The following is a 12,082-nucleotide window of genomic DNA, read 5'->3' as shown; positions in this document are numbered from 1 at the left end:
TTCGTGGCCAACTGTTTTCTAGGTGCCTTGCCACCGGTAGATTTACGAGCCGTCTGTTTAGTTCTCGCCATCTCGGATATCGGATGAATCAAATGAAAAGAATTAACGTAGGTAGTGGCTTGCTTGCTTGCTTCGACCGAACGACCGACCGTACGTACGAACGTTCGAAAGTCAACTGAAAATTTTCGTCGCGCCAACGGCCGTTTTATAAACTCGATGAGTCATACGGCGACGCCATTGGTGGATTCGTTTTTAACGCGAGGTGGAGCTGCCGTAACTTATAAATAGTCCCGCGGAATGAAATTTTGACGTTAGTTCCATAACGAACTTGGTCGAAGCTACGTCGTTTTGTACGAAGAATTTCCTAATTTTATCAAGATGACCGGTCGTGGTAAAGGTGGCAAAGGATTGGGAAAAGGTGGCGCCAAACGTCATCGCAAAGTTCTACGCGATAACATCCAAGGTATAACGAAACCGGCGATCAGAAGATTGGCTCGTCGTGGTGGTGTGAAACGTATTTCCGGTCTCATCTACGAAGAAACCAGAGGTGTGTTGAAGGTCTTCCTCGAGAACGTCATCCGTGACGCCGTAACTTACACCGAACACGCAAAACGTAAGACCGTCACCGCCATGGACGTCGTCTACGCCCTGAAACGTCAAGGTCGTACCCTTTACGGTTTCGGCGGTTAATTTTATCATTTTATGACGTGTATCCGCATCCTCAGAGGAATAACAACAAACCCCCCGCAGGCAAGCAAACAAACAAACAAAAAAAAACGGTTCTTTTCAGAACCACAAAATAAATCAAACGAATTAAATATGTTGCTCAATTGTGTGTTTGTCTTCAAATCGAAATGAAAATCGTACGGAGTGAGTGATCATTTTAATTTGTGATCCAGGCGGCGACTTTGACAATTTTGACAGCAGTTTTAGGTTAGAATGACCATCGTTAAAAGAACGTTTTTGCCACGAAGAGTATATTTGAGGTTATGTCCAATATGGGGTAGAGTTACTCTCCTCAGACGTGACTTGAAACAAAATCTCATAGCAAATAAAACGATTGATTGTAGTATTACGGCTCACCGCTGACGACTGCTGCTGCAAGAAATTATCGAGACGGAGAGCACGTATAGGCGACCGGTGTGTGTGTGTATGTTCTTAACAGATTAATGTGCGAAATGTGAAGAAATTTACGACGAATCGGAATGTTTCTTGAATTAGATAATCAATAAATTATTATAGATAGAGTTGTCGAGTTCGTGCTTTAGTCGGGCATTGAATTTTTCTAAAAATTACGATGAAAAGTCGTAAAAATCATCTTTCTTGGTTGAATGTAATCGAAAATCTTCCGTTCAGTCTACGCTCGTATAATGAATTAATTGATCGGTTTAACTTTAAAATATCTAAAAGACTTTTTAACATGATTCTCATAGGTTGTTGTATTTTGGCGAAAAAATCAATTCGTTCGAGTTGAATTTTTGGCCCTGAGAAGGGCCGATGTGAAGATGGTTTTTATAAAAGTTTTTGTTTTTCGTTCGAGATGACGGCGGCGAAGAATTAAATTTAAGGCTTCTTTTCGGTCTTCTTGGGCAACAACACCGCCTGGATGTTGGGCAAGACACCGCCTTGGGCGATGGTAACGCCGGAAAGGAGCTTGTTTAACTCCTCGTCGTTCCTTATAGCCAATTGAAGATGTCTCGGAATGATACGGGTTTTCTTGTTATCTCTGGCGGCGTTTCCTGCCAATTCGAGAACTTCGGCGGCTAGATATTCCATTACGGCCGCCAAATAAACGGGAGCACCTGCACCCACTCTTTCGGCGTAGTTTCCTTTACGCAGAAGACGATGAATTCTGCCGACGGGAAACTGAAGTCCGGCACGACTGGAACGAGACTTCGCCTTTCCCTTCACTTTACCTCCTTTTCCTCTTCCGGACATGTTGTTATACGATATAAACAGCAAAACACCTACTGCGACTGACACGAAGCGCACTGACAAACGTACGGCTTGAAATAAATGCCGAACGCGGCGAAGGCTAGAAATTTATATGGTCGGTACAGCGCCATCTCGTTAGGGCAATGGTCGAACGACGAACTAAGGCGGAGCGCCTGTTTGTCGCTCGCTCGTTATAAATAGAGGGATTTTAGGTGTGCGGCGTTTTAGATCGAGTATACTCGTCGTAACGTGCACGTCGTGTCTGTCTCGTTTTCTGTTTTTAAACGTTTTTTTAACTCGACGACTAGAAGAGAATGCCACCCAAGACCAGCGGTAAGGCGGCCAAGAAGGCCGGAAAAGCTCAAAAGAACATCTCGAAGAGCGACAAGAAAAAGAAGCGCAGGAGGAAGGAGAGTTACGCCATCTACATTTACAAGGTGTTGAAGCAGGTCCATCCCGATACCGGTATCTCCAGCAAGGCTATGTCTATCATGAACAGTTTCGTGAACGACATCTTCGAACGTATAGCTGCTGAAGCCAGTCGCCTCGCTCATTACAACAAACGTTCGACCATAACCAGCAGGGAGATCCAGACGGCGGTGCGTCTTCTTTTGCCCGGTGAATTGGCGAAGCACGCCGTTTCTGAAGGAACCAAGGCCGTCACCAAATACACCAGTTCAAAATAAATCCTCCTCGAGCAGCTTGGAAGTTGGTTGGAAAAAAAAGAAAAAAAATCGGTTCTTTTCAGAACCACAAATTCAACTCGAACGAATTAAAAATTTTCGTCTTCATACTATATAAGTTCCTGAGAGAAAATATAAATAGTGAAAAATATATTTAAAAAAAGTTTGACATCAGAAATGTTAATAAAAAAAGAAAAGAGTAGAGACAACGGCACGCGGTGTTCCCAAGCGGTCACCCATCCAAGTACTGACCGCGCCCGACGTTGCTTGACTTCGGTGATCGGACGAGAACCAATTTTTTCAAATTCAACAGGATTTTTATTCGGTTGAAGTTACGCATGCAATCACTAAGATAATACATATCACACTTAAGATTAACTTATGCTAATGTGTGGCGCTGATGCCTTAACCTAGCCTACATTTATTATACAATCTAAGATATTACATTTATTTTATGGCTCACCGGCAACCTTGGTTGCATACATTTGTGGTGTTTAGCCTACTTATCGGTTACCTTAATTTAGGGAAAATGAAATTTTAGTAAAAACCCTAACCTTATTATCTACTATGTACAAAGGATATTTAAAAAAACTATTTACAGTGTTGACCTCAAAGAGGTCTTGGGACTTCCGGTCCGGTTTCTGTTTCCAGGGAGCTCCTGGGCTCCTGGTTCGGTATGGTCTAGTGGTGAGGTTTCAGGGGGCTCCGGGGACTCCTGATCCTCGGATTGATGTTCCAGGGGGCTCCTGGACTCCTGTTCCGATATGGTCAGTGGCTGGTCGATTGCCGTTTACGGTTCTTCTTCCGCTGCCTTTTGCCTGTAACAAAATTCAGCGGATTATCCGGTCTAGATTGGGGACACCCGAGTGCGGGAACTTGTGAGTTCCTGCTGGGTGTTTGAGGGATTGTTTGAGAAGAGGTACGTGCCGCACCTGCTTCTCGTAGAATTTATCGGAAAGGGAATGGATGTAATGGTGTAGGAGTGGAAGATTCGCGTCCTGATGAAGTTGACGGAGCGGAGTGTATCTGTCTGCGTTAAGGGCAAGTCTTAAGCATTTATTTTGAAATCTTTGCAAAGGAATTAGTGGAGTGTGTGGTTTGTGCCGGTAGATGGGCGCTGCGTATGTTATGATGGGGCGTAAGATGCATTTGTACAGAAGCAACTTATTTTTCGTGTTTAGATAGTTGTTTTTGACCAACAATGGGTACAATTGCTTGAGGACGGCTTCACCTTTTTGTCTCGTTTTCTTTATGTGTTCATTTAGGTTTAGCCTTTTGTCTAGGGTGACTCCTAGATATTTCACAGAGTTCTTAATTTCAATTTCACTGTCCCCTACCTTTAGTTTTTTATTGATCTTTAGCCCGGTGAATCTTTTTGCAAAAATGACCGTTTCCGTTTTGTCCGCGTTGAGTTTAATCTTCCATTTCGCGTAGAATTTCTCGAGTTGATTAATGTGGATCTGAACTTGTTTGAGTGCGACCTGACCCGAATGAGACTTAGCGTAGATGGCGGTGTCGTCCGCGTACAAAGCTAAATTGGTTTGTGCGAATTTAGTGATGTCATGAATGTAAATATTAAATAGTATTGGCCCAAGCACTGAGCCTTGTGGGACTCCCGCATTTATTGATTTCATTTCCGACTTTTCGCCTTCTACCTTTACTCTGAACTTTCTCTCTGTTAAGTACGAGTTTATTAATTTAGTAATGTGCGTCGGGAACTTCAATTGAATCATTTTGTAAATTAGTCCTTTTGTCCAGACTTTATCAAATGCTTTTTCAATATCAAGACATGTCATTGCTGTTATGCTTTTCGTGTTGTAATTATTGGTTATGTCATTTATTAGTCTGAGGACTTGCTGTGTGGTATTATGTCGTTCCCGAAAACCAAATTGCTCTGGCGGTAAAATTTTGTTTTCTTTAATGTGCTTATTAATTCGTTTTTGGATTACCTTTTCCGCAACTTTTGATATTGTTGGTAGAAGGCTAATTGGTCTGTATGCGTTTGGTGCATTGGGGTTTTTCCCCGGTTTCAAAATGGGGATGACATCTGCTACTTTAAGTTTTTCCGGGAAGATACAAAGATTAAGCATGGCATTTATTATATTCGTTAGTTGTTTTACAGCTTTCGCTGTAAGATTTTTCAGTATTCTGTTTTCAATGCCGTCATTTCCCGGGGCTTTGTTATTCGGTAAAGTGCTTATGATTTTTGCGATTTCTGTGGGTTTGACGGCCGTAGGCGCGTCTATCTGGGAATTGTCACTATTGAAAGAGTTTACTGTTTCAATTATTTCTGTTTGTTCGGGTGTGTTGTGATTATCACTTGTGTGGATCGTTTCATAATATGTTGCCAGTGTGTTTGCTTTTTCCACATTATTAAATGCTGTGTTGTTATTGGATTTAAGGATAGAGATGGGGGTAAATCGTCTTTTGAGAGCTTTTGTCATTTTCCATAGAGAATTATCGTGCGGATTTAATTTGCCAAGTTTTGTTTCCCATTTGTTCTGTCTGAATTCTTTTATTTCTTGTTTAATTTCTCTGGTTAATTCAGATGCTTGGTTTTTGAAAAATGGGTCTCGTGTTCTTTGGTACAGTTTTCTGATTCGGTTCTTGAGTTTTATTTTCTCTATGGTTGCTTTCGGAATTTCGTCTCGAAAAGGATTTATTGTTTTCGTCGTCGTGACTTGGTCTTTGGCCTTCTGGATGGCCTTAATGAACAGTTCAATCTGTTTATCAAGATCATCTTTCGTGCCAATGATTTCCGTCAGTTCAACATGTCTGTCAAGGGTTTTGCGGAAGAGGGGCCAGTTGGTTTGTTTATAGGAATTGATTTGGATTGTTTTGTCTTTGATTGTCATGTCAGGAATCTCAAGAATCACAGGATTGTGATCCGAGTTGAGTGCGGTCACTGATCTGGGTTCTGAGATTACCATGTTTTTCGTGATTGTCAAGTCAATGTAGGTAGGTGTCATGCCGTTAATTGGGAAATGAGTTGGATCAGCAGTTCTGTTAATTATCAAGCTTGTGTTTTCTACGTAATTGTAGAGCCTGAACCCGTTACTATTGTTTGCGTGACAACCCCAGCTTGTGTGTCTCGCATTGAAGTCCCCGAGAATTAATTGTTTTCTTCCCAGATTATTGATTATGTCTAAATCCGCGTCCCTAATTGAGTTGATTGGTCGGTTGTAAACTGATGTTATGAAAATGTTGTTCTCGATCTTAATCGTTAGGGTTTCGAGGAATCTTACATTTGGGGTGGGAATGTGTTCAAAGGGGACGTCATTACGGATTAGGAGAGCAACCCCACCTCCCCTAATGACATCCGTTCTGTCCTTTCTGAGAACCGTGTAATTGGTGAATTTAAGCCGATCTTTACTTTTGAGACGCGTTTCGCTAATTGCCATAATGTGAATTCCACCATTTTTAATAAAATTCAATAATTCCGCAGCTTTTTCATGCAGACCGTTTGCGTTCCAGTGAACTATCGTCAATTTACAGCTCATAGCCAGCGTCTCCCATTTTGGATAGAACGTCTATGCAGACGAACAGCTTTTCTTGTTGAGACTGGCATTTTTCAAGTGCATTGTTCAGTTCTTTAAGTATTATGAGCAGATTTTTCATATTTACATTTTTGTTCAGCCTGGAAATTTCGGCGTTTATTTTACAAAATTCTGTCATGCTGCTTGTTTCTGGAATTTTCGTTTTGGTTGGTGTTTGCCTTGTTAAAATTGGCGAATTTGCTGCGCTCGTTGAAGGCGTCGGCAGAGGCGGAAATGATTTATTAGTAAAAACAATGGACTCACCTGTTGGTTTCTTTGGCTGGGTCCACGGATTGACCTTTGGGATCGGCGCGGGGGCTAATTTAGCCCTCTTGTTGGCGACCTTCTGACGCCTTTCTTCTTGGAGTTCCTCGATGCGGGTTACCTTGGCGATGTAGACCTCGCACGTGGTTTGCGAGGCAGCGTGTCCTTGTTTCCCGCAGTTGGCACATTTGGGAATGTACGTCGGGTCGGGCTTATGGGGGCAGTCGCGGGTCCAGTGGTACTGGGAGCATCTTACGCACGTCGGTTCGAGGTTACAGTTCCTCGTGCCGTGGCCCCATGCCTGGCACCGGTGGCACTGTGTCATCTTCTTCTTATTGAGGTATTTCTCGAAACGCACCCTGACGTTGAGAATCGCCCGACATTTCTTGTTGAGTGACTCGGCAGTCTCGCTGTCGGTCACTGTTGCGATGTAATGGGGCCTCTTGGTGTTGGGCCCCATTTTCCTCACATTGGTGGCTTCGATCTTGCAGTTCTTGAGCTCTGCAAGAACGGATTCGGGCTCAGGGTTGTTGTCCAAACCCTTAATGACGAACGTTGACGTTTTGAGTCCTTTTGGTGTGAACGTGTGGAACTCTACTTTTCCAGTCGTGAGGTTGTTTCTCATCTTCGTGTGGATGTCTGTTGTGTTGGGGTACACAAGGGTCTTCTCCCTTGTGTAACGGACCTGGTAACCGTTGTCGCAATCCGCGAACAATTCTTTGAGACGGTTGTGCGTTATGTTCCGGCCGTGGATGATGATCGGCGGCGGTCTCCTTTCGTTCGCGGTCGCGGTGGTTTTTGTCCTGGAGGATGTTTCCTCCGTCTCCATGTTGTCTTCTTCATCCTCTTCATCAGAAGAGATTGGTTGAAATCGGTTAGCGTCGATTGGTACTGGCACGTACCTCACCTTTTGTTTCACTTTTTTCACCGTTTTCTTCGGCTTCAGCCAGTTGAGGCTCGAACTGGCCATGTTTTCGGTGGTCAGTGCAGGCTTAACCAGCCTGCGCTGTATCGAACTTGGTTTAATTCCTCTTGTTGTTAAAACAACAATTGGGACACGATTCACTTTATTCAAGGCACGTGGCACTTTGCACTGTGGTCACAACTTAAACACTGAGAGGGGGAGCTCTCTATCGCACGTCCGTTCGCTACGAGCGCTCGGACAAGACTGGACGAGAACCGGTAGTTTTCAACGTGGTATGGTCGTTGCCTGGTAAAATTTTCCAAGATGGTACGTTGACGATTTTTTGTGATTGTTCGATCGTTTGGATGTGACATTTTTCGATGGTACACATGTCAGAAAATGTACAAGATTTAAAAGAAGAAAAAAAAAAAATTTTTTTTTGCGAGTCGTTTTTTAGTTTTTTTTTTGCGACAAAATGACGAAAAAAAAAAACTCGTATGAGGCGTTAAATTAAATTGTTCGTTTGACGATCTCAACGAGTCACTTGCGATTAACGTAATTTAAAATTTGAGAACTTACTTACTCACTTGCTTGCTTAGATGGAAATAGCACCCACTTGAAGTAAACGCCGACACGGACCGGAGATGAATAAACTCCGAACGGACGGGGTTAATTCATGAACTGACCGTAGTACGGTCGAAGGTTCGCCGCCGCCGCTACCTGCTTTCTTTCTTAGAACTGATAACAGAGTTGGTTTCTTTGTCTGTTCATTCATCGAAATTCCCACCACTCTGGCCGGGCCGGGCGGGGTGGGTGTGTGTTGTTTCATGATTTGTTCTCTTCTCGATTTATTCTTTTTCCGACGTCGTTCGATTCATAGAGATGTTTTCGTCGAAAGTGTGGTCGCGTTTACATTGCATTAAAATTTAATTTGTTCCAGTGCGACGATGAAACAAGAAAAAAGTTTCAAGTAAGTACGCACGCACGCACACCTACATATTTCATTTTTTAAATCTTTCGACGTTCGTAGTTTCTGCTCGAAATGTCGACTAATAGTAGGGAATGTTTTGTTGATTTGTTTGTTTTTCGTTTTTGAGAAGAACAAATGAAAATTTCGTTGGATTTCTGTCGACCGACGACCGACTGAAAATCCGCCGACATCGACGTAGTTTTATTTAGAGTGTCTGAAAAATGCAAACAATGCAAGATTTCCGTATTTTTGTTGGTTTGTGGTGTTTGGGGAGTTTTTTTTATGATTATAAAATGGTTTCGTCGAGAAAAATTGCTTCTTTCGCAATGAATTGGCAAGAAAAATTAAAAAACTCGTCCGTTCCCGTCGCTGGATGTTCGACGGTGGTCCGTCTGATTTTCCCTTTATTTTCGTAAAATTGACGAGAATTTCGCCGTCAAAACTGTTTTCGGTGATGTTTCGATGATGGGATTTCGTCGTGTGAGGTAATTTTTGAGGAAAAAATGTCGATTTTGCGAAAAAAGTCGTTCGAAAAGTCCGTTCGTCGTACAAATTCGTTTCTCATGGTCGAGTCCGAAATTGACATCGTTTTTTTTCCGACCTGTTCGTCAAGATCGTTTTCAAAAATCAACTCCTACGAAAGGCGAAGGTTTTATCTTCGTTCTTGAAAAAATTCGACCTTCTCGGACGTCATCTTCGACCGTTTGTGAATTTTTTTCCTACACTCTGCAGGTTCGTCGGTCGTCGCTCCGATCCGTGCTGCGTCTCTTTGCGAGGCGATTTTCGAAAAGATCGCACGTACTTTTCGACCGATTCGTTCGTGAAACTTGTAGAGGATGCTTCCAAGTTTGTCTGGTCGAAAGCGGAACTTTCCTGTTATTCGTGGAAAACGCGTAACGTCGGCGTCGAACTTGGATGTCATCTCCTTGTTTCGGAGGGTCTTTGTTCGAGTCGACGTTCGATCGGTCCTTGTTCGCTTTTGGAGGTCGGCTGGTCGTCCGGGAAAACTTGAGGTTATTCAGGAGGCCATCGCCGACCGAATCGCTCATGTTCCCGCACCCGGAGGCGGTGATCTTCGCGTAAAGAGAACGATGCCATCACGCGAAAGCTGTATTCGAGGCCCACTGAATTTTCTAACTCGACGAGAAGGCTCTCGTTTAGTCCGCGGTCCGCGCGTTTTCGAACGCGCCAACACTTTGACTTTGGCGCCCAATTCGTTCTGTAAAGTTCATTCGTTCTTTCACCGAAGAATAAGCCTACCTATAATAAAAAGAAAAAAACGCGCGCGCGATAGACGAAAATATGGCCGACGTAGAAAATCAAGCAGCTTCGACGGTCGCCGGTGCCACTTCCGGCTCCTCACCGGTGAAGAAGGAGAAGAAGCCCAAAAATCCGAGAAGCAAACCTTCTCATCCGCCCACTTCGGAGATGGTCACCAACGCCATCAAAGGCTTGAAGGAACGCGGCGGTTCTTCGTTGCAGGCGATCAAGAAATATGTCGCGGCCAACTACAAAGTCGACGCGGAAAAATTTGCGCCTTTCATCAAGAAGTACCTTAAGGGCGCCGTCGCATCCGGTTCGTTGGTCCAAACCAAAGGAAAAGGAGCTTCCGGTTCGTTCAAGTTGGCTTCTGCCGTCACCGGTGCAGCTAAGGCTCCGTCCGCCACGAAAAAGAGATCTGCCGCTGCGACCGCGTCGTCATCGGCGAAATCCAAGAAGACGGGCGTTGCTAAACGTTCCGTCGCGTCAGCGCCGACGTCCGCCGAAAAAGGATCCGCCTCAAAAGCCGGTAAGAAGGCCGCCCCCGCCGCTTCGGCCAAGTCTAAGAAAACTGCCGCCGAAAAGAAGAGCGTCGCCGTATCGAAGGCTAGAAAGGCTGCGTCCGCTCCCGAAAAGAAAGCCAGCGCCGCCTCCAGATCGCCCGTCAAACCCAAGACGCCATCGAAAGCGAAGAAATCCAACAAGGCCGGTCCAACCAAGAAACCGAAAGCGCCGAAACCGAAAACGGCCAAAGCCGTCACCGTCAAAGCGAAAAAAACCGCTTCACCCAAGAGAAAGAAGTGAAAAGTCGACGACGATGATTTAATTTTTTCAACGACGACGACGTCCTGGTGGTTTCGGGAACGTGCTCCGATCGTATATATCGACGTAGGGGCACCATCGATACAAATAAATGGCCCTTTTCAGGGCCACAATTATTTTCAAGAAACGAACGAAAGATTCGCTTGGACAATGCACATTCTGTTGAGGAGATACATACTTTCATTTGATTTTCTTGTCTATTCATTTGACTGTCGAAACAGTGTTATTACAAAGAATGATAAACTTTATTATATAATAATGTTTCAAATAGTCTCAGTTAAAAGAAAATTTAATGTGAAAGAAAAAAGCAAAAGTTTATCGTTTTATGTAAGTACGAATTTTGTGAATAAATCACATAACCTAACTTTTTTTTTTTTTTTTTTTTTTTTTCAATCTCAAAAAGTTGCATGCGCGAACGATAAATTTTCAATTCGTTGGAAAATAATTGTGGTTCTGAAAAGAACCGATTTTTTTTTTCTTCTTTTAACACCTTCGAAGATGAAGAATTTGTTAATTCTAGATGGTCGGATCGGATGGATGGATGGATGGATGGATGGAGGAAATTTAAGCCCTCTCGCCACGAATGCGTCTCGCCAATTGGATGTCTTTCGGCATGATGGTGACACGTTTGGCGTGGATGGCGCACAAGTTGGTGTCTTCGAAGAGGCCGACGAGATAAGCCTCGCTGGCTTCTTGAAGTGCCATCACGGCCGAACTTTGGAAACGGAGATCGGTCTTGAAATCTTGGGCGATCTCTCGGACGAGACGTTGGAAAGGCAGCTTGCGGATCAAAAGTTCAGTGCTCTTTTGATAACGACGAATCTCACGAAGGGCGACCGTACCGGGCCTGTAACGGTGAGGTTTCTTGACACCTCCGGTGGCGGGAGCGCTTTTTCTGGCCGCCTTCGTGGCCAACTGTTTTCTAGGTGCCTTGCCACCGGTAGATTTACGAGCCGTCTGTTTAGTTCTCGCCATCTCGGATATCGGATGAATCAAATGAAAAGAATTAACGTAGGTAGTGGCTTGCTTGCTTGCTTCGACCGAACGACCGACCGTACGTACGAACGTTCGAAAGTCAACTGAAAATTTTCGTCGCGCCAACGGCCGTTTTATAAACTCGATGAGTCATACGGCGACGCCATTGGTGGATTCGTTTTTAACGCGAGGTGGAGCTGCCGTAACTTATAAATAGTCCCGCGGAATGAAATTTTGACGTTAGTTCCATAACGAACTTGGTCGAAGCTACGTCGTTTTGTACGAAGAATTTCCTAATTTTATCAAGATGACCGGTCGTGGTAAAGGTGGCAAAGGATTGGGAAAAGGTGGCGCCAAACGTCATCGCAAAGTTCTACGCGATAACATCCAAGGTATAACGAAACCGGCGATCAGAAGATTGGCTCGTCGTGGTGGTGTGAAACGTATTTCCGGTCTCATCTACGAAGAAACCAGAGGTGTGTTGAAGGTCTTCCTCGAGAACGTCATCCGTGACGCCGTAACTTACACCGAACACGCAAAACGTAAGACCGTCACCGCCATGGACGTCGTCTACGCCCTGAAACGTCAAGGTCGTACCCTTTACGGTTTCGGCGGTTAATTTTATCATTTTATGACGTGTATCCGCATCCTCAGAGGAATAACAACAAACCCCCCGCAGGCAAGCAAACAAACAAACAAAAAAAAACGGTTCTTTTCAGAACCACAAAATAAA

Source organism: Gnatocerus cornutus, unplaced genomic scaffold (genome assembly GCF_029298725.1).
Source record: "Gnatocerus cornutus isolate USDA-ARS CGAHR unplaced genomic scaffold, icGnaCorn1.1 ctg00000232.1, whole genome shotgun sequence".
NCBI lineage: Eukaryota > Metazoa > Arthropoda > Insecta > Coleoptera > Tenebrionidae > Gnatocerus > Gnatocerus cornutus.
The sequence above is the reverse complement of the archived record's forward strand: the minus strand, read 5'-3'. Positions refer to the sequence as shown.